The following is a 27,307-nucleotide window of genomic DNA, read 5'->3' on the forward strand; positions in this document are numbered from 1 at the left end:
CACAATTACTGATTGCACAAATGGTGTCTCATCAGGTCCCCGCCCCCCATAGTCACAGGCATTATTTTCCTGTAACCTGATCCTATATGGCTAGAGAATGGATCTAAATGAGGCAGCCATGTGGGTATTTATCTATTTTATCTATGCTTAGTGTGTGTGAGAGAGTGCATGCATGTGTTGATGTAAAAATTGGGGTTTGGCTTCAAAGTCGCTTGTTTCTTTCTCCCCTTGGTTGAACATCACACGTCCTCTCAAAGCACAGCGGACCCCTTTGGGGCCCCAAACCAAATTCTCTGTGTTTTGCATCAGTGTGAAGAAAAGAGGCTGAGTGTAAGCAAGCTAGGGTGGGAAATTAAGATTTTTCATAAGCAGTACTGTGCTGCTTCCACTCTAGATGGAAGCAGTATATGAGGATGAAGTCAATATATTTGTATCCTGTTAAATCTAGGTTCTTTCCAGCGATAGCAGTATCTATGTAATGACACTTTTGTGTGTTTTCCCACATCTCTCTATGTGTACATCTCGATACTTAAAGTCAAACTAGATGTTAAGTTAAACAGGCAGTTTGACTTCTTACTAGCTTGGTGGGTGGGTGGATGGGCACCAGGAACTCTCCCTCCCTAACACAAAGTTGCTATTTATGTTGGGAGTCAAAATTCTCTCCACACACAGACATTTTGAGAGGGTGAGAATTTTTTTTTGGGGGGGGGAACCATAGTGAAGAAGCAAAGGGTTAAACACACACCATCACCATGCCCTAGTCCCAGTGTTGATTTCCCTCCATTGTTATCCATTTACAAAAAAAGATAAATATGCATGACCTAACATTTAACATAATGTGTAATTTGGTCCTAACTGTAAAATATTTGGTCCTTGAGCAGTCCAGTTCTGGCCCCCCAACTCAAACTCACTTGATACCCTCAACATTTAATTGCTCAGCTGCTCTCAAAATTGTGTAGGTCCTGGCACAGGGCCTTGTCAAGCATTGGAAGGTTTTTTTTTAATGTTTTCTTTTCTTTTAATTTGCAAACTAATCTACATTATCAGTATTGCGAGAGTATGCAGAAATAGTACCCTATATTTTGTTGTTGACGTTCCTTGTTTCACTTTCACAAATACCCAAGTATTGAATTAAAGTGGAAAAACAATAAGAAACTTAAGAATTGCATTAGCAATTAGTATTCTGAGCAGCTTGAAACAATATGTAAAACAATGAAACCATACGTTCATTACTCTGGACTTTTAGAATCTTGAAAGAGGTTTGACAAGCTATATATTTTTTTCACAACATCAAAAACAACTCCATTTCAGGCATCTGAAAACAGAATTAATTTTGAAAGAGCTCTTTGGTGCCAAGATGAGTCATATGCCTTATGAATGTTCTAGATGTAAGGAGTTGGGCTGTCATAGCCTTCTATTTTGTAATCTTGCCGCATTATTTGCTTGATTGGAGGATCAGCTGCTTGGACAGCTGTAGAGATTCTTCCGGCTTGTAATAGTGCAATGTTGCAGAATCATGTGATCCAAGAGTGACACGGCAGCATCCACTGTTAAATTGCAAAGGATCCTGGGAAGGCCTTTCTGGATCATGTCAAGCTTTATTCACCTCCATAAAATATTGCCATAGTTTTTAAAGAGTTTTGGAAATCATTTGAAGAAAATAATCGCTTCCCTATTAGGTATGCATACCCATTTCTTTTGTCCTGTTGCCATTTACGGTCAAATATCAAAAGCTACGAAAACCTTTCAAGTAATGCAAAACCTCCTCTGTGTTTTGTCAGGGGTAGGGTGGCAGAATCAAGGGCAGCTCTACAAACCTGCTTTCCATGTGTGCTTCTCAATGCAGGATATTGCCGCATGCAGAAAAACAATGCATCCTTCATGGCTGTGAACAGGTGCATTGCTCCACTGCTTAACATGTAGTATATTTCACGTGCATGTATAGGCACAATTGAGGTAAACAGCCTCCTCTGAACTCAGTAGAATATGCCTTCCAGCTGGAAACAGTTATTTGGCTGTGATCAGTGTGCCTGCCTCCTGCAGCTTTGGAATATGAAACTGCTCTTGTGCAGGAGTGTTTGATGTGTGAGAAAGTCTGAGTTGAAGCCGGTGTCTTTAAAACAGTATTTTCAAGGTGTTTTGAACTGTACAAGTGAAAGGCAGTGTACAAAATGAGGAACATTTCTTTTACTTTTCATATTTGAGAGTTCATGTACTGAGAAATCCATGTTCAGCCACACAAAACTTCTGAGTATCCATTCCAATGTGGTTGTCTTCCATAAATGATGTGTTAATGAGGATAGAGTATAGGTCATGAGCCTGCAAGTATGTGTGAAGCTATGATGAGCTTAACCTACCAGGTGAAAGAAAGGTTAGTATACCAACTGCATGCACACTTCAAAGCATGTGGCTAGTTCACTGTACTAACCTAATTATCTGTGCTATAGATACTTTTGACAAACATATCTATAGCCCAGATACATTTACTTCACAGTGGGAGATATCGGAGCCCTTCTGTGTTCAGTTGCCAGTTTCCTGAATCCAGTATTTTGCTTTTCTTTCTCAGGCTTTCTTTCTTAGCTTTTCAAGGACTCCTCCTCCTAAATTCATTTAATGTATCATGTTTGTTTTCTTGATAAATGTTTAAGATACAGCAATTCTTGAACCACCACATCATTGCGCTACAGACTGTGTAATTAAATGGATAGATTCTTATTTGATACTTTCGTTATCCTGTGTTTCTTTGGGATATTTAGGTCAGCCTCTTGATGATGCCCTGCATGTAGCAATTACAAAAAGGAAGAACTTGAATTAAGATATGTGGGTTCCGGTGATTTCCAAAATTTGGAGCCTCTGGGTAGACATCCTGTATCTGCAGAATGTCTGGGATTGTTCTTATACTGTATACACAAACAATCCTAGCCACCTCCAGGTAAATGCCTACTTGTGCAAACACAGTTTATGAAGGAGGTGGTTAGTTTTATTTTCCCCAAGTTATTGAAGTATGTTGTGTTTGTAAACAATAAATATAATACCTGGATTCTCTTTAAGTACCTTATGGAAGTGACTTTAAGCACTTTATTCTTGCTTTTATGTAAGAATTCAGAGATGTGTGTGATGGCTGAGATAAACAGGAGACTATATTAGTGATAGGGATGCGGGTGGCGCTGTGGTGTAAACCACTGATCCTTGGGCTTGCCGATTGGAAGGTCGGCGGTTTGAATCCCTGCGACGGGGTGAGCTCCCGTTGTTCAGTCAGCTCCTGCCAACCTAGCCGTTCAAAAGCACATCAAAGTGCAAATAGATAAATAGGTCTCCAGCGGGAAGGTAAACAGCGTTTCCGTGCACTGCTCTGTTTTCGCCAGAAGCGACTTAGTCATGCTGACCATATGACCCGGGAAAAATGTCTGCGGACAAACCTCAGCTCTCTTGGCCAGTAGAGCGAGATGAGTGCCGCAACCCCAGAGTCGTTCGCGACTGGACTTAGTAACTGTCAGGGGTCCTTTATCTTTTATATTAGTGATAGTTACTTTTAAAGTGCTTTGTGTATATGTTGCAGGTAAGGTAAGTTTCTTATGACAGCGACACCAATTTTAATTTAAGGCTTCAGTAGTCCCAAGCATTCTTTCTTGGAAGCAGGTTCCATTGAACTCAACAATTTCAAAGAAAATTTGGTTGGGTTTAGGGTATCTAAAACTCAATTGTCAGGTGTCATCTTGGTTACGCTAGTGTAAATCATTGCCATGTTGTTGGTGTTACTCCAAACTTCCACGAATTAAACCTAACAATGTTAAAACTACTTTAAATCTTCAGGATTTGATTTGAAGTTGTGGCCTAAATAGTTGACTATGATAAGAAGCATGTGATAAAAAAATCCCAGTTTTTCCAACTCTCTATATTACTCTTTTTTCTTTCTTTTTTGGCGTCAGAAAATATTCCAAGAAGGCCTGAAGACTGTTTCCCTCCCTCTTTTTGTTGCTCTCTTTTTCAGATTGAATTCAATAAAGGAAAGGCTGTGGTGTAATAATTCCTACAAGCTTTCACAGTATCTTTTGGGGGAAAGGGTACTGACCTTTTCCTATTGTTAATAAAAAACCTTCACAGTCTTGTCTTTGCTTTTTCTGTAATACTGCTTCCACTTTATTCCACACACCCCTCAAATGGTTGAGGAGTGCCTGTGTCTTTCATAGACATCAGATTAGAAAAGTGGGTGAAAGTAAGTAAGTCTAGCTCCTGGGCTTGATTATTCTCTTATCTGTAAGGGTGTACCTGAAGGAAGGACAATATCCTCCATAATGTATTAGTTTGTGTAGGTAATACTAGCTGGGTGAAGCAACACAAATGCCTTGTGATCTGTTAATGTTGCCATAAGGTGTGCAGAAAAGGTTAATAACATCAGTAATTGAATGGCAAAAAAGAATTGAAGGGCAAATTTGGTACTTTAGTTGCATATGCACACCTTCTCTTAGCTTCAGGTTAATGAGAGACACATGCATGCTCCTCTGGGAAGCACTGGTTTCATAGGAAACATCACAATCAGAAGGAGTATTCATATACTCTGCCACCCACTCATGCCATCCCCACTGAGCATCACAGCTAGCCATCACAGGTCTAAATACACCCTTGTACGAATGTGATATGTGTTGTAGCATCTATGGTGAATATCACTATTTATTATTTATTTATTTGATCCAGTTTATATACTGCTTGATTGTAAAATACATCAAAGCCGTTCTAGATATCTGAATGCTAACAATCTTAGATTACTTTTGCAAATGTATGAAAAGTCTTTTCTATTCTTTTGGACATGCACAGGTAGAGTATGTACACCTTTTTAATGTGTCTGTCTGCTTTCATTGTTGTACATCTTGTGTCTTTAGGCATGGCCATTTCCTGTATAGCACCGCTATTACCCAAGTATGCTACATAATATATGTCCTTTTTCTGCTGAGGGGCTAATCTGTAAAGGGAGTGCATATCAGCTGTGGATGAGGCTGAAGCTATTGCTGGGTGGAGCCAGATTCCTCCTCTTTTTTTCTGATACAAAAATTTCTCTCTGCCTTTCCCCCCAAGCCCAGATGGTTGCTGGGAAGAAAAACACTTCCTAGCTAGAGGCCTAAATTGATGGCTTATAGAGAGCTTTCAAAATTGGGCCAAGAGCCATGTGAACCTGTTTTGCTATGGTCCGCTCCGGGATTAGTCAACATGTGCCCTCCAGGTGGGACTATAACTCCCATCATTTCTGATCACTGTCCCTGCTGACAGGGGCTGATGGGAGTTGTAGGCCAACAACATCTGGAGGGCACCACATTGCCTACCCCTGTTGTACTCTACTGATGATGTAGCCATATAGTATGGGAAAGTAACCATGGTACAGGTTTGGATTTATGCCAGGGTAGGCAGACATCAGTCCTATACAACCTTACTTAATTTTTTTAAGTCTACAATATCAGGGCCACCAACTGGAGCCAGTCCCAGAATGGAAGACCAAATGGTCACAGAAAATTGTGTACATGTGCTTACTAATTTTCTCCCACAGAGCAATATCCACACTTCATCAAGCTACTACAGCTCAACCTAACGCAATCCATATGGCAACTGTGTGTGTAAAACTTATAGCTAGAATTAAAAGTATATGAAGAACCAATGACTCAAGGAGGTCAGCCCAGCTGCAGATATATAGCATGTGACATATATCACACAAGCACATATTCAGCATATAAGTAAAGAAGAGTATATGTATTACTTTCTACAACATTTATACATAGATGGGGAATGCTGAAGCAAAGATTAGTCCCAAGATCAATCAGTAGCTCCATTATAGAGAACTCTAAATATATGTAGAACAGATAGCTTAAGAAAGTGGTTCCAACTGCAGCCTATTTTACTAGTTACAGCTCTACATTATATGGGGTGATGGAATTAAGATGTGTGCACAGGAGATGATGCCTTTGTCTACTGGTATTGCAGAAATGAATTTTGTCTTTTAGATGATGATTGTCGGGTCCAGGTTGGTTCTTATGGGGAGAGGCAGTTCTTGAGGTATTGTGGTCCTGAACCATTTAACACTTTATAGGTCATAACCAGCAGTTTGAATTTGGCCTGGAAACTAATTGGCAGCTGGTGCAGTTGGGTCAGAAGCAGTGCAATGTGATGAAATCTTCTTACCCCGGGAGCAACCTGGTTGCTGAATTCTGCACCAGCTGATGTTTCCGAACCATCTTCAGAGGTAGCCCTATATCGTGTACATTGCACATTTTACATCCCTTAATTAAAAAACAACAACAAACCCCCAAATTTAAAAACACACAAGTTAAAAATCAGATAAAACCAATTTAAAACAATTTGGGCAATAATAACTGCCACAGAACAACCCACCCCAAAACCCCCCTACACAATCCCCCAACCCAAGAGTCTTCAGCCGCCTTAGCTGGAGTCAGTCCGTGCATTGCCTTCCCAGGCCAGATGGAAAAGGCCTGCAAGGCAGGGAACAGGTCTTTGTGACTCACAGCCAAGACAGGAAAGCAAAACAGAAAAATAAAAAGCAATGGTTCCATATCATGTTTGCATTTTTAATCTTCTTCATTTGCATGTTGTACAATGCACACACGCCCATGACTATTTGTGCTTCTTTGTCTTTTGAGTACTGTATTTGCTGCGAGGATGGGGGGAGTAATAATTATGACTCGACCTTGTTCTAACTGTGTTACCTCGCTTGTGGTCCAAGACTGGGTGGGGGTGGGAGTAAGCACCAGAATGCCACCTGTTTATTTTTGCCTATAAACCTCTTTTGGCGGTGCCAACTGTTCTCATGAGGGGCTTGCTGCACAGAGCAATGTGTTCCAAAATCTGTTGAAGTGGAGCATTAGTAGAACAAATGACTCCTTTGTCAATTTTTTAAAAAGCAACTGGATGTTGTTTTGGTGACTGCTAAAACATTATACTTTTCTTTTAGACTTATTTGAGTATATTTACTAAGACCTAATGCATTTCTTAATTCAAATACTATTCTAAATTATTGCTTGTGCTACCAATTCCCTGAAGGAAATATTCCAGTCAGGTGACTTAAATGTATTGCTTAATACTGACCTTGATAGGAGGAGGGATGGAATTCTGGCTAAAAGATTAGGTAGCCTACACAGATGACAGAAAGTCATGGTACTTGTAAGCTATCATTCACTGTTAACTGCAGTGGCCAAACATCCATAAATGTGTGTGTGTGTGGACACCAGTAACACTAGATAGCTGGACCCAGCCTTTAAAATAACTAGGTATGCTGGGTCTGCCCTGAATTCTACCCCTTGAGGCTCTATATATTGAATTTAGGCTGCAGTTGTGTACCCAATTAAACAAATCAACAAACCCCATTGAATACAATGACATTTCCTGCTGAGAAGACCATGTATAGGATCAAGTTCTTATATCCTGCTCTTTTTCAAGGAGTCAGAGTGGCTTACATATATATTTCACAGGTGTTTGCTCGTTCAGGCTGTGTACAAGGCCAGACCAGCTTACTTTGCCTTTAGGAATAAAATTGCATTTTGTGTCTAGACCATTCTGTTGGCTAAGGCCTGACCAGAGTTTCCAGAAATTACGTAAACAGCTTATAGCCGTTGAGATATAGATTTATTATATCTCCATTTATTAAGATTTATACCCCACCCTCCAAACAAGTAATCAGGAAGGTTAAAATAAAACATTAACCCACAATAGAGCGGCAGACATTGCATGCATTTCTCTTCTGCTCTCTTTCTACCCAGGAACACTGTATTATCTTGTGTGTCTCCCAGATTCAGACTCTTACAGTATAGGCACTCATGCTTTCCCTTGCACACAAGAATACCTATCACAAGCAGGTTTCTCCATTACTTTCAATGAAGAGAGAGAACACAGTAAAGAAGTTGGCTTTTGCTTTTGAAATGAATGAAGAGGATTTAATGTATAGCAAAGCCCTGGACTGAGGTATGTCCTTTTCTTTGAGGTTAGTTGAGATACAAGTCTTATCTCTGACTATTGAGCATGCTGGTTGGAATGAATGGAAAACAGAGTGCAAGAACACGTGCACGGGGGGGGGGGGGTGGCTTCAGTCTTATCTACAGAAATTGACCACATGTTATTAAGGATTTTATTTTCCACTTGAAAAATATGTGAACTCTCTTGCTAGTTTTGTGACTTATAAAAAATGTAATGAAGCCAATTGACCACAACCCTTTCCTTCTGCTTCATGTGGGTACAAATGATCCCACTTTGATCTGAGGGGTCTGGATAGGTCAGTTGCCTAGAGCGTGGTGCTGGTAATGCCAAGGTTGCAGGTTCAATCCCCATATGAGACAGCTGCATATTCCTGCATTGCAGGGGCTTGGACTAGATGATCCTCAGGGTCTCTTCCAACTCCACAATTCTATGATTCTATATAGCAAGGGAATATAAGACTCTGGGAAGGAAGCTGAATGACCATCATCAAATATCTAAAGGGCTGTCACATGGAAGATGGAGCAAGCTTGTTTTCTCCTGCTCTGGAGGGCAGGACCCAAACCAGTGGTTTCAAGAAGATTCTAGCTAAACATCAGGAAAAACTTTCTGATGGTAACAGCTGTTTGAAAGTGGAATGTACTCCCTCAGAAGGTAGTGGACCTTCTTTCATTGGAGGTTTTTAAGCAGAGGTTGGATGGCCATCTCTCATGGATGCTTTAGTTGAGATTCCTGCATCGTAGAGGGTTGGACTATATGACCCTTGGGGTGCTTTCCAACACTACAATCCTATGATTCTATGACTGTGGGACCCTCAGAATAAATTTTAATAAAACTTTGCTAGTAAATTTTAAGAGAAAACAATGGAAGCTTGAAATGTGCATTAGATCCCTGTCTATCGTTTCTCCCTGAGATCCAGTGCCTTTTAAATTACTGCAGGAAGGAACTCTGGAGTCGATGTAATCATTAACTGTCTCACCTTCTGGTTGTGACAAGTGATGAATCAGCTTGAACTTGCCTGGAGCTTTCTTCAGGACAATACCCATAGGGGAAACCCTCATATGCTCAAGCAGAGCGTTATCAAATGGCCCCAGTATTCTTCCCCAAGTGCCAGAAGTTCTTTTCTATCTTGTCTCTAACCACCTGAGGACATATAAGTGCTGATCTCAGCTTCTTAGCCAACACTTGCATCTTGGGGCCTATGTACAAAACAGCAAAACCCTCATCGAAATTATTACGCAGCAATAGGTTCTCTCCTCTTTATTCTCCCCCTCCCTTCCTCTTGTCAGACTGTTTCTAACAGCAAAACATTTTATGTGCCCTCATTGGAGTTTATGCTTTTTGCAGGCCCCGTTAACCAATCTTTGGCTTTTTCCACTGTCTTGCTTTGATTTGGATGACTGCTCAAAGCACCTGCTAATGGCCTGGAGCATTCATGCCTAAATTTGCAGTTTCTGTAGCACTTTCACTTGGCTGGTTAGTACACAGCTAGTGAAATGCTGTATGAAGCACCTGCTGCATTATTTGAGAGTAGCTTGTTTGCTTTCAGTTCATTGATGGAAGCATCCTACAAAGTTGTTTTTTTGTAGTTCCTTAGAGCTGCTCCACAATTTTACAAGGAGAGAACAGTGTAGGGAGGGTGAATTGTTATGATTGATATTCTTTATACACCCTCAGATATTATTTGAAAATGAAGCCTATGCTTCCAGTGCAAGAATGGCTCATACATCTCCCCACAATGTCTCCGCTTTTGCATAAAAATCTGGCTGTAGGTGTTTCAATCACTTGAACATCTACATTTATTGCTTTACAAGAACCTATACCAATGCATTTGGATTGTTTATTTAAGATGTTTAGGCTGATTTTTTAGGGCCAAACTTTATAAGGTGGCTTCCAACATACAGAATGCCTATAATACAAGCAGCACTCAAATTTAACCATAAAAACCCATAATACAACAAATGAACTAAAATAATATATCTATTAAAAACAGTATTGATAAACAATTGTGTTATTTTGCTGGGTTGTAATTATCGATTAAAATAGTTCAAGAATGTTTTGGTACCAAATCAAACCAGCAGCATGATACCTTTTTAAAAATACAGTTCTAAATAAATGGGTTTTTAAGGCCTACCTAAAAGCGGGTGGCGCTGTGGGTAAAAGCCTCAGCGCCTAGGACTTGCCGATCGAAAGGTCGGTGGTTCGAATCCCCGCGGCGGGGTGCGCTCCCGCTGCTCGGTCCCAGCGCCTGCCAACCTAGCAGTTCGAAAGCACCCCCGGGTGCAAGTAGATAAATAGGGACCGCTTACTAGCGGGAAGGTAAACAGCGTGCGTGTGCTGCGCAGGCTCGCCAGATGCAGCTTGTCACGCTGGCCATGTGACCCGGAAATGTCTGCGGACAGCGCTGGCTCCCGGTCTCTAGAGTGAGATGAGCGCACAACCCTAGAGTCTGTCAAGACTGGCCCGCATGGGCAGGGGTACCTTTACCTTTTAAAAGCCTGTAATGATGGATGCATATAGACTTCATTCTACATTTCTTTCCCCAATTTGTACTGAGTTGCTCATTATTTAGTTTTTTAATCACATCATTTGATGAGTTCCCAACTACTTACATAAATTTTGCTGTCTACTTTTGGGATTAATCTTGCTACTATTGGTGTTCCTTGTTTCTATACTTATTAAAACAAAGGTCTCAGAATGCATAATTAATAGTGTATTAAAGTACCCCTTAACTAGTGAGAAACAAGCAAAGTGAACAGTATGCATAGCCAGTATACAGTTGTCTGTCTTCTTTCATTTCACAGTTAGCATTTTTGCGGCTTGTCCTTTCCCAGAAATACTAGTCTCTGAAGTAGTGTTAAGCATAAGCTTACTGCTAGATTATTTATGCCTATAGTGCCTGCCAAGGCCATTACGAGAGGGATCATACTCTTTTTGACCAAGCTGTATTCTCCATTGCTCTTATGTCATACTGTGCTGCCTACCACATGAATAAAATTCCATTAGGAGAACAAAGCGCATCATTCATTAGCAATGTAATATTTAGTCTAAGATGGCTGCTGCATATTTGTTCATTCATAATAAACTTGTCTGCTTTTGCATAATATGAAGTTTTTTCTTTCAGCATAATTTTTTCTAGTTTCCCCCCAATTTCCTAGTTCTGGTACAGATATTTTCTGCTTTGGCCCACTGTTTCTTCTGCCTGAACTCATGCATGTGCATGAAGCAGCCATTCATGCTCCCCTGCCTCAATCTTACTAATGTTGCATCTCCTTGTGCCTCCTTATGATTGTTAGTTGGACAGCTAATGAAGCTGTATGGTGGGAGATTTATACTGTAATCAACAAAAGAAAATACCTTTTCCCACGTAGGATAGATTAAATTATGAAATTTGCTGTCACAGAATATGGTAATATCTTGCCATCAGCTTAAATAGTGTTAAAGGAGGATTAGACAAATTCACGGAATAGAAGCCTCTCAGTGGCTATATGTTTTCCTCTTAAGTTCAGAGCCACCAGGCCTCTGAATACCAGTTGCTGGGTAACAATAGCAGGAGTGATGTATTACATTCATACCACCTTGCAGGCTTTCTGGGGGCATTTCTGTGGGAAACAGGATAATACTTATGATCCAACAGAGATAGTCTTACATTTTGGACAGGTTCTCAGCATTTTATATTTCCCCACAAATGGGAGACCTTCAGAAATAATGGCTTCTGACTATCAGCCAAATACACCTTTATGCATGAAACAAATGGAAAGTTTGAGACATTGTTGCTGTATGCTGCTGTGCCATAAAAGATTTTAAAGACTCTATCTACCTGTTGACAAATGGAAGGGTAAAGTTTGTTTCCTTTGCTATCTGTTTTGGAGAATTCCATATTGAAAAAAACATGGCATAAGTTTCAAAGGAAACTATAAAATATTTTGGGCTGTTATCTAGTGTTAGTCATACATAGAGTAGAATTATTGAACTTAATACAGTAGACATGGTTAACTTGGGTTTACTCTGAGAAGAACCTGAATACAACCCATTGTCCCAGGGTAATCAAATGTTTTTTTCCCTTTTCGGGATACACAGCCCTTCTTTAGTGAACTGCTTCATATTCAATTAATATAACAGTTATCACATTTTGCATGCTTTGGAAACAAAGACTAGATGCAGCTTCATAGTCCACTGTACATAAGGAAGCAAAATACATGATTGTGTGATCGCATATAACAGTTTACACATGGCTGCATGCTACAACTTAAAGAGAAGTTATTTCTGTGAAGGAATTCTGCACATTTGAAACCCGTCCGATTTACTTTAATTTAGAATGCATTCCTATTATCTTTACAATTTGTTGTTTGAAATAAAGTGGGGCTGGAATTGATTTTAAAAGGGGAAGCTACCAAAGTATCTGTCAAACAAAACAATTTGCAGTATATATTTTAGCCTGCTGGATCTTTGAAATGTAACTGCATCGGCCTACTTGGCAAAAATGTTGTTTGAAGACATATTGCGTTCCACGAGCAAATGGAAAAAATGGGCACCTGTCATCATATTTAGAAAACAGCTGAGCAACCTGGCCAAGTGCCACAGTCTCTTTTCACATGGCCTTTATGCTGAAATCATCCCAGCTCCATTCCTAGCACTGAAGAAACTCAATGCCTTTAAATGGTTACAGAAATTCAGGAGACACCTCTTGTTGCAATAAAGTTTACTTCAGATACTTCTAATTAGTAAATTGTACTACACTTTTGTAGACCAACTGCTGTTCTTCTGTGTTTCTTAAGTGGTGAGGTGGAAGACTGCTGTCACCCAGCCTCTCATTTCTAGAGTGTAAATTCCCCTTGCCCTTTCCCTGCCAGCCATTGCTGCTGCTAAGCATTGCATTTGTTGGCACCAATGGTATTAAAGGTGCCTTTAGATGAGTGGCGGGGAAGCCTGTGCTCTCAGAAATAATCTTTCAGCAGTCACATGCTGGAAGTGGGTAGGGTCAGAGCCAAAAGTGGGCAGGACACCCAATTTCTCTTTTTCTGTCACCCCCTTTTCTCTCTCCTTGCCACTTGCATGAAACTGGACCGACAGTCGCATGTGAGCTGCAAGTTGTTAGCCTTTGCTTTAGAAACTCATCCATATGTATGAGTACTTACCACACAGCAGATAGTTAAACTGCAGAACTCACTCCCCAAAGACGCAGTGATGGCCACCAACTTGGGTTACTTTAAAAGAGGATTAGACAAATTCATGGAAGTTAAGGGTATCATTGGCTACTAACCCTGATGGCTCAGTCTACATCCCAATCCCAAAGAAGGGAAGTGCCAAAGAATGCTCCAACTACCGCACAATTGCACTCATTTCACACACTAGCAAGGTTATGCTTAAAATTCTACAAGGCAGGCTTAAGCAGTATGTGGACCGAGAACTCCCGGAAGTGCAAGCTGGATTTCAAAGGGGCAGAGGAACCAGAGACCAAATTGCAAACATGCGCTGGATTATGGAGAAAGCTAGAGAGTTCCAGAAAAAAACATCTACTTCTGCTTCATTGACTATGCAAAAGCCTTTGAATGTGTCGACCACAGCAAACTATGGCAAGTTCTTAAAGAAATGGGAGTGCCTGATCACCTCATCTGTCTCCTGAGAAATATCTATGTGGGACAAGAAGCTACAGTTAGAACTGGATATGGAACAACTGATTGGTTCAAAATTGGGAAAGGAGTACGGCAAGGCTGTATATTGTCTCCCTGCTTATTTAACTTATATGCAGAATTCATCATGCGAAAGGCTGGGCTGGATGAATCCCAAGCCGGAATTAAGATTGCCGGAAGAAATATCAACAACCTCAGATATGCAGATGACACAACCTTGATGGCAGAAAGTGAGGAGGAATTAAAGAACCTTTTAATGAGGGTGAAAGAGGAGAGCGCAAAATATGGTCTGAAGCTCAACATCAAAAAAACGAAGATCATGGCCACTGGACCCATCACCTCCTGGCAAATAGAAGGGGAAGAAATGGAGGCAGTGAGAGATTTTACTTTCTTGGGCTCCATGATCAGTGCAGATGGTGACAGCAGTCATGAAATTAAAAGACGCCTGCTCCTTGGGAGAAAGGCGATGGCAAACCTAGACAACATCTTAAAAAGCAGAGACATCACCTTGCCAACAAAGGTCCGTATAGTAAACGCCATGGTTTTCCCAGTAGTGATGTATGGAAGTGAGAGCTGGACCATAAAGAAGGCTGATCGCCGAAGAATTGATGCTTTTGAACTGTGGTGCTGGAGGAGACTCTTGAGAGTCCCATGGACTGCAAGAAGATCAAACGTATCCATTCTTAAGGAAATCAGCCCTGAGTGCTCACTGGAAGGACAGATCGTGAAGCTGAGGCTTCAATACTTTGGCCACCTCATGAGAAAAGAAGACTCCCTGGAAAAGACCCTGATGTTGGGAAAGATTGAGGGCACAAGAAGAAGGGGACGACAGAGGACAAGATGGTTAGACAGTGTTCTCGAAGCTACAAACATGAGTCTGACCAAACTGCGGGAGGCAGTGGAAGATAGGAGGGCCTGGCGTGCTCTGGTCCATGGGGTCACGAAGACTCGGACACGACTAAACGACTAAACAACAACAACAACCCTGATGGCTGGGTCCTGGGTCCACTACTGGAGGCAGCATGCTTCTGAATAACAGTTTCTGGATACTGCAGGAGTGTTGTTGCAATCAGGCCCTACTTACGGGCTTCCCATGGGCATCTGCTTGGGCAGTGTGAGAGCAGGATGCTGGACTAGGTGGGCCACTGGCCTAGTGCAACAGGCCTAATGTGTGGCCAGCTCTTGCTTGCTTGAGATAACTTTAAGTGACCCACATTTATGTGGGTCTTTACCAGAGAATCTGCATCCTGCACAGTGCTACCTCCATGGAGCAGGGGGGCTGGAAACCATGCAGCTGGGACTTCCCATATGGCTGAAACACTTAGATGGTCTCCTAGTTGCATGGGAATTCCTTGTGGAAAAGTGGCTTCTACCTGGCTGGGGAAACATTTAAAGGCACCCAAATTCCCGCTTAACCAGGTTATGTCGCTGATTAGCAAGCATGATTAAGAGATGCCTTATTGGTGAGACTGCACTGTAGAAGTGAAGTGCAATGGAGAACATTTAATATGTACCAAATCTACATATTTTGTTTATAAACATTTAATTACTTTGAATTAAAATTCAATTTAGGATCCTTTCATAGCTGAGCATTTTAAGCATTTTTCTAAAAAGCTATTTTCATTCCAAGTAAAAGGCTCTATTGAACTTGGTTGCTGATATCCTAATTTCCTAAATACAGGCCAAAATAGGTAAGCTGGTGGAGATTAGCAATTGTCATGCTTATTTGGAACAAATGGGATTACTAAAAAAGGAATATATTTTGTATCACGTCTTATGCTTACTTTACTTTTTAACTGAATAAAAAGATAATCTGTTTAGAAGTTTAGTATCTTCAAAGTCTTGCTTTCCCCAGGTCTCTTTCTAATACAATTAGCACCATGCATAGTCATTGCTTCTGAGGGCAAGATGGACTGAACTCAGGAGAGCTGAACCGTATCCTGAACTGACACAAACAAATCTCTTCCCTTTGTTGTATTCTCATTGAAGTGCAAGGGATGAGTAGATGGAGTTTGTGTTATAACTGCCAACTTTAGTATTTGTTTCCTGAGTTGGGTTTTAGGAGATTCTTGAGGACTTAAAAATTTTATTCTGGTTGCTACTTAAATGAACTTAGGTCTGTTTTGAGCTGCTGCTCAAACACATTATAATTTTTTGCTGGTAATTTTTTTGTGTTTTAATGTGTTGTGAACCACTTTGGGAGGGGTAGTCCTGAAAGGTGGCAAAATAAACAAGAGGACAGCCCCTTTCTGCATAAGAAATACTCGGGGGGGGGCATTAAAAATTTATGCCAGCTGCATTAGGATGCTGCTTGCTCCTGCTTTAATATATTAATGTTTTCTATTATTTGTCAGGATGTTGTTATTGTTTATGGTTTTGACTTTAAGTAAACTATTGTTTTTCTTTAATGAAATATCAATAAAATGAATATTTAGGAACTGAACTAAGCATATATGAATATATTAAACTGCCTTGTGCCAAGTAATATGATGGATCCACCCAACTAAAGTAATAAATACATTTTTAATATATTTATTAAAGCATTCTGTTCTATCATGGATATCTAAAACAGCAAGGGAATAAACAGTCATGTTTTGTTGCTGGTAGTAGTTATTTTGTTCTTTGATTAAAAAAAATATTTCTAGAAAGTCCAAAGCATTATGATATCAGAGTTGAAATTCTGAAGGCAGGCAGCTCACATCTCAGAATTACTACTAGGTTAATCATCGTTGGCTTCTCTTGTGTAGTTAAACCTTTTGGAAGGTTCCGTTTCTCTTTCTCGCTCTCTCTTTACAGTTAACTGACTGACCTTCTAATTTTAGCATTGAAGAATTATAATTAGAAATATTTCCATAGTTGTTTACAAACACCGCCACTCAGTCACAGTATGTGTCTGCAATTTTAGAAGGACTCTGTTATCACCTCTAGAGTGGGGTGAGAGGGCATTTCAGTTCTTTTCAGCTTATTCAGTTGATGAACACAATGAGTATATTGGGGTGGGAGAAGGAGAACTATTCCCAAACCCTTTTAAGATAACCTGCATGTGCTGTGAGCATTTTACATGTCTAATTTTAAACCAACCAACCAACCAACCATATCTTCTTTGGTGATCACTCGTAGCCGAGTAAGATTGTCTTCCATGAACATGGTCTTAACAGTTGTAGATAGGTAGCCGTGTAGGTCTGCCATAGTCAAAATAAAAAAAAATCCTTCCAGTAGCACCATAAAGACCAACTAAGTTAGTTCTTGGTATGAGCTTTCGTGTGCATGCACACTTCTTCAGATACACTGAAAACAATGGTCTTAACAGTGAGTCTGTAAGTGACTGTAGAGGCCAATTCTGGATCCACACATCCTTCCACAGTGTGGACATACATTTCCAGGTCCCTTTCATCCTGAGTTTGAGCGTCTTCAAAGTCCATGATACCTTGGGTAAAGGCTGTTCTCCAATTGGAGTGATAATCAGGCATCTGAATAACATGACCAGTCCAATGAAGTTGATGTTGAAGAATCATTGCTTCGACACTGGTGATCTATGCTTCTTCCAGTACACTGGCATTAGTTCGCCTGGGTTCCCAAGTGATGTGTAGAATTTTTTGGAGACAACGTTGATGGAATTTTTCGAGGAGTTGGAGGTGGTGTTTATAAATGGTCCATGTTTCACAAACATAAAGTAAGGTTGGTAGTACAATAGCATTTTGGTTTCCTTGTGAATGTCCCGGTCCTCAAACACTCTGCACTTCAACTGGGAGAAAGCTGCACTCGCAGAGCTCAGGTGATGCCTCCCATGCTGTTTTTGCTGAGTTAGTAGCACCAAAGTGATCTCTCTGGGGCACAAGCCTGGGCTCCCCAGGTGAAAACATCCCTACTCTCAGCTTCGCTGATGTAGTCCAAAAGAAAGGAAAGCATTACATTTGGTACCAGCTTGGCTGTAGGAGTTGCCAGAAGGAGGTGTACAAGAAACCATTCAGCCATCTTAGGGGCTCCACTCTAGATTTGTGTAGGGTTTATTCCTTAGCCTTTCTTCTCCTGAAGATGCCCTTCGAGGCAGTGGGTACAAATTTTTCCTTTTACTTCTGCTAGATGGCTACCTTCCCAGCTGGACGAGTCCCATCTGCCCCTCACTTCCCCTCTACAGCACATGCAGTAACTGCCTTCTTGACCATTAGGCCCACTAATGGGGCCTTTCTGTTCTCATCCTGAAGCAAAGTTCTTAGGTACTATTTCTGGGTTAGCGGAGTCTGTAACCTGAAGCGTATGTAACCCGAGGTACCACTGCATTGGTCTGGTCTGCTCAATCTATCAGAGCCTGTCTTCACATGCAGGGGTTGTCCCTAACTCACTGAGGGTTTGAGACTCATCAGGTACCTTCACCTGGTTTAGCCAGCCAGTTGAAGCTGTTTCCTAGGGTGTGCCAGCTGTTGCATGCTGACAGCTTCTAGAAGCCATAGGTGATAGCTGAGTGCAGGATGAGGACCAAAGGTGGACAAACTACCCAAGAAGGAGCATGACTTGTCCCTCACCAGAGGTGCTACCCCTCTCCCAACACCCCGGAGGAGGGGGAGGACTTTAGAAACTTCTACTGAATACAGTAGAAGTTTTTTCCAGAAGCTTTTTTCCAGAAGCAAAATTTTACTTTGGACACTATGGGTTTTGTGCTAGATTTCAGTGGCATTACTTTGGAGGGCATGGTGTAGTAATAGATCAAATGACTCAGATTTGGTTTCTGGGATCTCAGTTAAAATGGGATCCAAATAAGAGGAACTGTAAATCAGCCAGGGTTGTAATATGCAATAATTTCCCCCTTCTTTCTTCGGTTTCTGAACTTTTTCCATCTGGGAAGGCCTTGCTTAGATTAGGGCAAACATATATATCTGTGGAGCTATTTTTTATGGGTTTGCAAGGCTTGGTATAATGTAGGAGGACCTACAAATTATCTTAAAGATTTTTAGAAGACATAGCTAAAGTGCGAAGATATTAATTAAAATTAATGGGCATGTCTTCAGGTGAAAGAGCACATACCTGATTGCTTTGTGCTTACTTCGGCATTTGTAATACCATTTGAAATATATTTTATGCAATCCCAAAAAGTTATTGGAATGCTTGAGACAAAGTACATGCTATAAATGTTTCTTCATATGCTTGAGTCCAGAAAGGCAATGTACATACCTACAGGTGAGAGTGGTGAGAGCAAAGAGTGGTTATTAAGTGTCTTCTTAAGCTGACCTTTTTTTGTTTATAGATGTACATCCCATTCACCATGAATGCCAAGTCAAACATGAATATTGGTAAAGTAGCAAGCTCCCTTGTCAGATATACAGAAAACTATTCTTACTTCTTTTGAACAGTTTGGCTTTTTTTCAACAGAGGGGAAGTTTTTACAGCAGAGCTAAAGTGAAAAGTAAACACCACTATATGTTGCAAGTAGCAATAGCTGAAAAAAGAATGTCCATTATTAGCTACTTAAAGTGTTATGGGCACCTGAAACAGACATTTATTTTTCCTCTTAAAACTGTGCACCTTCATAATTAATACAGCATAAATGCATTAATTTCAAGAGATGACATGTCAGAAAGAGCAAGGGTAACCACTCATTTTCTCTGTTAAATTACATGCTTGCGTAACCATAGTGGATGAATGAAGTACAAAATCGGGTTGCCTTTAAGCAGTATCACCTCATTGACCTCTGATAAACCAGATAGTTAGAACACAGATTTTCCATTTTGTGCAGAAAGTCAGTCAAAGCTTGTCCATTATTTTAAGTCTCCTTCAAGACTATAACCTGGGGGGATTTCTTTAGTGCATGTGTGGCTTATTTTCACCTTACAGGGCTGAAAAACGTTTGAGAATTTGATCATGAGCTAAATGCCATGTTTAATGAACAGGAAAACCACCTTCAAGAAAATGCATCATAGATCAAATTGGCCTAAATTTGTACAATAGCCACTTTTGTTATTAAATGTGCCAGCACCTTGTTTCTAATTTTGTCAGTTCATATATTTTTACCAAAGCCAAATGTTGTACTTGGACACAGAGAACCATTGAGAAAATTAAACTGACACAAAGCCCAGTCATAGTTTTAAACTTACATAATGCATTTTGCAATATTCAGTATTAGAAATTTCACTTTATGACAAGTGGCAGTACCTGTTATGTAGGTAAACTGGTTGCTCTAGAGCTGGCTGCTGTCTTTTCCTTTCACCTGAGCCACCTGATGTGATTCAGCAAAGAGTGATTGCTTGACATGGTCTCAGTTTTTCTCCCCTGGTAAGTTATTTGAATCTATCTTTCTGAACATTAATTTTCCAAGCAGTGAATTGAAATAAGGACATTTTTCATGGAACAGTTTTAAAAGGGAACTAATAATCATTTTTTTCTTATTATTTTATGCCCTGTGATTTTTCACCACCCCCACCAGCTGGTTAATCATGCAAAAGCTGAACACTTCATTAGCCGGAACATGTTTGCCCATGGGCATTTCTTTAGTAAATTAGTTCTTTCTATTTATGCAGGTAAGTCATAGCCAAAAGTCTTTAAGGTACCAAATGAATTAATTCCTTTCACTGAGTTATCAAGAGAATGCAACTTTAACTACGAGTACCAGTGGTTTGATATTACTTTTAAATTATGAAAGACGAATCATTTCCAGGAATGTGAGAAATAAAATTGCCTTTTGGGATGCCTACACTTGGTAGTACTTTCACAAGGTTCCTTTCTGCTAAGAAAACATTGTAAAAGTGTGTTGTGTGTTTGTATTTGTGTATTCTGCTGGTCCTTGGTTAGCCCTTTGTTCCATAACTAGCTGAGTTTTAACCATTAATTAAAACATGTGGTTTATAGATGCTTAGCTCATTTGAATCTGATGTTGTAGTTTGAAAAACAGAGTAGTCTTCGGATGAACTTAGCTTTCAAGCAAATGACAATGCAGAGCCTTCTATATACCACAGAGTTTCCTGTAATCAATGTTGTTGTGTAAATACCTAGAACTGAAATAGTATGAAAAGTACTTCTAATATAACTCTGCAAAGCTTGCAATGCAACGGTTGCTTGCAAAACATTTTCCAGAAGGGCAGCTATATTAATATGTTGCAGCAAAACCCGCCAAGAGTCATGCTGCCCCTTAAGCATAACATGCTTTCATGGGTTATTTATTATTTATTTATTTATAACCCACACTTTCATTTAAAAAATATCAAGGTTGGTACACAGTGCTATTTTTCTAGAAAAAGAGGTGTCGGAACTCACCATGAACGCCTCCCTTGTTCTCTTATAATGGCAATGGTGCCCACCTGAAAGGTGCTGTAACTGAGTTCCAGTGAGTTCCGACTGAAAAAAAGCCCTGGTGGTACACAACAGATTAGAATAACATCAGCAAAACACATAATTAAAAACATCAACACATACTGATTAGTTTAAAAGATAAAATTCATATTTCAAAAGCTTGTCAAAAAATATAGTTAAGAGCCCACTTTCTCATATGCACTAACTCATACCCACAGTTGGTGTCTCTCTCTCTCTCTCTCTGTATGTATGTATATTCATCTATGTACTGGCAGCAACCATTTTAGGCATGTCCAAATGTCACTTGATTGCTGACGTATGGGTCTTTTTGGACCTGAAAGAGCAAAGAACAGGGGTGGAATGAGGAGCGCTTACTTTTTATGCTGGACTAAGTTTTGATTATGCCACTATCAACCTCTTCCCTAAAAGCAGACATATATTGAGAAATTTGGTTTGATTGTGAAATGAAGCACATGTGCAGACCTGTTTCATTTAGATCAGGACTAGTTGTGAGAATGGACAACACAATAGTTACACATTTCCAGAAATGCTTTTTAAGGTTTACCAAGAGGCTAGTACTCCTGACATCACAAAATTCACAGTGGTTCATATGTATGCAATTTAAATGAATCCCATGTGAAAATAATTCTCTGAGTTTGGGGGTCCATTTACAATTGAGGGCTACATTAGATGTTTCACAGTAGATGCATCAATGTTCTCCTGAATTTAATTTAAAAAAAAAATCAGCTATGAGAGGCTTGAATGGAATGTCACTGAACATTCTTAACCCACTCTCCTGCTTGATCCAGCAAGCTACATTTCTCCTCATAGGGGAAAAGAAATAGAGTCCACACATCTTTTTGGGGGTGTGGGCAGCCATTGTGGGCCACTGAGATCCAGCACCAAGGGCCTTCTGGCGGTTCCCTCATTGCGAGAAGTGAGGTTACAGGGAACCAGACAGAGGGCCTTCTTGGTAGTGGCGCCCTCCCTTCAGATGTGAAGGAAATAAGCAGCTATCTTAACTTTAAAACAGTGTTTTTCAACCAGTGTTCCGCGGCACACTAGTGTGCCGCGAGATGTTGCCTGGAGGGAGGCGGGCGAGTCAGGCGGCGAGAGGCGGGGCGGCGGCGGCGAGGAGAGGCCGGCCAGCGCGGGGCTCTCGCCGTCTGCCTGCCTGGCTGCCTGCGAGCTCGGCGGGCAGCGCCTCCGCCCGCAGCGCCCGCCTCGCGGCTCTCATTCCCTGCCCCTGCCAAAGCTCACCCAGCCAAGCCGCGCTCTCCTTCCTGCCTCGCTTTGCTGCCTCCTCCCCACCCCCAAAGCTTGGAGGTTCCCCGGCAAGGGGGAGGGGAAAAAATTGAAACTTACACTTTGGTGCGTCCCTCCCGGCGTGACGCTGCGCGCTGACGTCACGGGGCTGTAATGGTGGTGTGCCTCGAGATTTTTTTCATCAAACAAGTGTGCCTTTGCCCAAAAAAGGTTGGGAAACACTGCTTTAAAAGACATCTGAAGGCACCCCGGTTAAGGGAAGTTTTTAATATTTAATGCTGTGTTATTTTTAACACTTGATTGGGAGCCACCCAGAGTAGCTGGGGAAACTCAGCCAGATGGGCGGGGTATTTATAAATAAATAAATAAATAAATAAATAAATAAATAAATAAATAAATAAATATATAACAATGTTTGATAAACTGCAGGATAGGAAGAGGATTAAGTTACATTCCTGCTACTTTTCTGCTCTTGTTGGTATCCTTTGAGGCTGTTTTCCACTAATATCATCCTGTTGATTCCTTCAGATCTGCTGGAGAGATTCTTCTCCATGGTCCACCTGTGGTTGAAGCACAGTCCATTTTACCTTGGTAGATTTGCTTTGTGAAATGTCTGTCAGTTCATTTCTGAGCTCAATTTAAGATGTTCCATCTAGTGTTTAAAGTCCTAAATTATGCTTCCTTGCATATTTTCATTACACACTTTTTCTTGTATACTGAAGACCTTTTTATATTTTTAGGACCAATCATATTACTTTGATTGTAATTTGTTTGAAACTGTCTTTAATGATATATTTTGAATTGTTGTGACCTTCTTTGGACTTTATGCTGAGAGGTGTGCAATAATTTGTAGTACTGGTGGTAGTTGTGATATAAATCTTTTAAATAAATAAAATTAAACAAATTCAGCCCTTTTTTACTATGGAATTTTTAAGGCGCATGCGCGCGCGCGCACACACACACACACACACACACACACACATATTAAATCAGCTACACAACTGACGTGCTGGATTGAAGATCTTTATGTGATGAGCCCTTATCTCAGTAAGTTGTATTTGCTTTTATCTGGACTTGCTGATTTCCTTAATTAATTTGTTGTTAGCCAACCTGAATGGTGCAGACACATTAGAATGGTGGGGAATAAATTTATGAATAAAAAATGAAAGACCAAAAAGCACACCCATACGCAACACTAGAAGAAAAACCTGATTTGTTACTTACAGCAAGCCAGTTGAATATTGCTGTGGAGAGCAGGAATCGGGAACCTGTGCACTGTCAGATATTGTTGGACTCTAGTTCCCATAAGCTCCAGTCAGCATGGCCAGCTGCCAGGAATTATGGGGGTTGTAGTCTAAGAACAGTTTCCCTATCACTGGTATCCTATTTAAAAGGTATTTTTGTAAGTAGTACTTTTATGTTGATAGAATTTCTATATGAAGCCATGGTGTCAATCTTTTAACTCAGTAAGATGTTAATAACTTTTTTAAAATAAAAGATAGGTATTTGAGAAATACAGCTTAGTAACAGACGAGTTAAGAATGTAGGCCTCAGGTCTGTGGGTGGTAGCCGTTTATGTGGCATGATAATTATTTGGCAGGTGGCACACTTACTTTTTATAGAAAGATATTATTTCTAGTTTAATACTGTGGTTTCAAATCTCCCCTTGAAGAGGTCTTGTTTGGAGTACCAGGGTCCACTGCATTAGACTTATATGGCCTTAAAAGGGGATTAGACAAATTCACTGAGGATCAGAGGCAGTAGGCCTCTGAATTCCATTTGCTGGGGATCATATTGCAGTCATGTCCTACGCATGGGCTTCCCATAGGCATCTGGTTAGCCATTGTGAGAACAGAATGCTGGTCTTTGGTTTGAAATATCAAGGCTTTTCTTATGTTACAGTATTAGGGTTTTTTGTTTTAAAAGAACAACAACAAGAAGAAGAACAATTAAACAATGTTAAGTGTTCAGTTAGAGATGAGTGACCCCCCCATCTGAATTTTGAATACACTTGTTCTTTCCCCATCTTTTCAGAGAATCATCTCTGAAATAACTCTGAATACTTATTTTAAGCAGTTTTGAGTAGGAGAGGGGTGCACACAAAGGAAAGGGTTGTACCAGTGACCTGCATCAGCTACTAAAAGTCTTAACCAACAGGAAATTGCCAACACAAAGATCCTTGGGAATTGTGATTGGCTGGGAAGCCCTGGCTTGCCAGAATTTCCAGGGGTCTTTGTGCCGAGTTCGTTTTGGTAAGGCCTAATTTGTGCCCTGTGAGTAGCTGCCCTTCATATGTACACCCATCATGACTACTACAATTATGATTTGGAGAAATTGAATTGGGGTGGGGAAGTTTTTGAAGCCAAATTCAATGGGAATTTTGGCTTGTCTCATAAACAAATTAAGTGTCTCCAAACCTGGTGATGCTGTACAATTCTCTCTAGTTTTCATAATGCTGAACACTGAATTGTTCCCATTTCTGATGCCTGATAAAATTTAGCAACATTGCTAATGAAACAAAAGTTTTCAAATTTCAAGAGTGATGCATATATCTGATTTGTTTGTTGATGCCTTGCACTGGTCTTCAGTTGTATCTCCTGTCTGTATCCTTAAAGTGGTTATTTTGAATGTTTGAAATAGTTATAACATTATCTATATAACTGATGAGATTGGGATACGTAATCCCATGCACATGGGAGTAATTTTCATGGAATTATATATAATCTGCTTCTCAATAAAGATCCATAAAACTGGTTGTTAATCTGCCTTTTTGAGATAAGTCTTTTGCTCAGTTTTTATTTCTTAAAAAAAGGTCTAGACATTTGTCTGTTTGATCTTACAAAGGCAGGTGAGGGAGGTCGTCCCCTTTTGACAGAGCAATTTTATTTATTTTTTGTCCAGCCACAGGAAAACATTTTTGCATGAAAATATTTGTATTAAGCAAGTCATCCATACTGCACCGTAGGCTGTTTGAGTATAACAGTATGTTACAGTCTGCAAAGTTAATGCAGTTAATATTCAACTGAACTTTTGGGGGGTTGCTAATCCCTCAGGCAGGCTTAGCAGAAAGGGCAAACATATTTATAGCACTTTGAATCAGACTGCAGCAACTGAACAACAGTATGTGTGATACCATCAAATGTACAATTTCAGCAAAGCTGAATGCAAAGTAAGCTTTTAATAGTACCTAAATTGCTGAGGTATCCCCTCTCCATCAGAAAGAGTTGCAGATTCATTTGACAAGTTAGTTAAAATGGATCTATCCAAAAGGTCTTGAACTGCCTTCTTTGTTTCTGGTGATAAAGCTTTTTCCTTCTTTACTTTTTCCTTCCTTTCTTTTTTCTTTTTGGTAAATTGCAGGGTTCATGGGCTTCTTAATTAGGAGCTAACTATATGTTAAATCTCTCCTACTTTTATTAGCCCGTAATAGTATTTCACTGGTTTTGTAATGATTTTTAGCAGGGCTTAGATGAAAATGAACTTTTAAAATTTGGTGGGTCTGTAGCTGAAAGAAAACCATGGGGAAATAATGGTTACCAACAGTAGACCATGAGGCGATTTTTTTTTTTGTGGTTGGTGGAGTTCAGTACAGGTCAATGCTCTCCACGCGTGGTCACATGAGGTAGGTTTTCTTTAGTACCTCAGCAGAACACAAGAGGGTATGATGCCCATTGAGACAGGAAGGTAGAGAAGAGAACATTTATGGGAATTAATTTCATCTCACATTTATGTTAGTAGCAAAGTATCCCTTGATTGGGGTGGAGGAGTAAAATCCATTTAAAGTCATAAAACATTATCTCTACTAACAAACGCAATTTTGTTTCCATAAATATTTTTGCTTTTGTATTTTCCTTCAACTACAAAGATGTTGCAGTCCCTACCATTTGGCAAAATGAGACAGCTGCCTCAGGCAGCAGATAAAGGGGAGCACAATTGTGGAGAACATACCGTAATTGTGTGTGCAACATGGCATGTCCTTCACCCACTAAAAGACTGGCACCCTCAGGGGTGGTGGAGAATGCTTGGCCTATTCTTGAGAAGGGTCCCTTAGAGACTCTCCCCTGCTTCTTTTAATATTGTCTTCACCGCTGACAGGGATCTTTTTGGCAAGGTAGCTTGAAAGGATGCTGACTTGTCACCAATACTGAACTATGATGATGAATCAAAAGCATTTATTTCTTATTAAATTTGGGCCTGTCCATAAAAAGCAAGTCTAGAGTGAGAGACTTGGGTGATACTTGCTGTTTCCAGGAACTCTTTTCAATGTGAGACTTTTGTGGGTGAGCTGAAAGTTTGTTTGGACCCTGAGTGAGAACCTGGAGGCTGAGAGGGAGAGTGTGTCAGAAAAGAAACGAACTCATAATGATTTAAATATTAGTAACTTTGTATTAGTGTAACTGTATTTTTGTAATGTTTTGTTTAAGCTGTCTGTTGTTGCTTCAGTTTTTTGTACACCACTTAGAGATATTTTAAATATATTAAGCGGTATAGAAATTAAATAACCATCAGAATTTATATCTTGCCTTTCCTGCTAAAGGAGCCCAGGGCAGCAAACACATAAAAGTTATAATGATTAAAACACCTAAAAACCATTCCCATATAGATGCAGAATGATAGTGAAGCTAGCCTAGAGACCAGCTGCTACTCACTCACTCACTCCTTCATATATATAAGGATGCAGCTCCCCGCATTTCCCCTGCAACAATCCTATAGGATAGGTTAGGTTGAGTCACCTCAAGGTCATCCAGTAAATTTCATGGCTGAATTGAGAGTTGAATCAGAATCCCTCCTGCTCCTAAGGTGATTGGTCTCTTCCCATTGGCTCTTCATAGAAGTATGTCTATTATCAGCTATGGGTGGCTACTAGTGATGGTGACTATGTAATACCTGCATTGTTGGAGGCAGTATGCCTTTGCATACCAGTTGTTGGAAATCACAAATTTGAAGAGTGATGTTTCATTCATGTCCTGCTTGTGGGCTTCCTGTGATTGGCCACTATGAGAACAGGATCTAAGACTAGATGGACCATTCACTTGATCCAGCAGGGCTTTTTAAATGGTGACATCAGAGGGAGAGATGAGACACTCATTGCAGCATTCTTTGTCAACATAAAAAGGGCCATCAACTATTTGGGCTCTTCTATTAAACTGAAAATA

General features: G+C 40.3%; 1 protein-coding gene across 17 annotated transcripts in view; it reads left to right on the forward strand.

The window, feature by feature from the left end:
- ESRRG (estrogen related receptor gamma) overlaps window positions 1–27,307 on the forward strand; it is a 476,442-nt gene that overhangs the window by 59,289 nt on the left and 389,846 nt on the right. Inside the window, exon 1 of one of the 17 annotated variants that reach the window (XM_083494555.1) lies at window positions 23,474–23,553. The exons of the other annotated variants lie outside the window; for them this stretch is intronic. The gene's annotated coding sequence lies outside the window, so the exon portion shown is untranslated. Of the gene's footprint in view, window positions 1–23,473; window positions 23,554–27,307 lie in introns of those variants that run through there. 17 annotated transcript variants of the gene reach the window in all.

The sequence above is a fragment of the Podarcis liolepis genome (assembly GCF_965112155.1).
Source record: "Podarcis liolepis genome assembly, chromosome: 3".
NCBI lineage: Eukaryota > Metazoa > Chordata > Lepidosauria > Squamata > Lacertidae > Podarcis > Podarcis liolepis.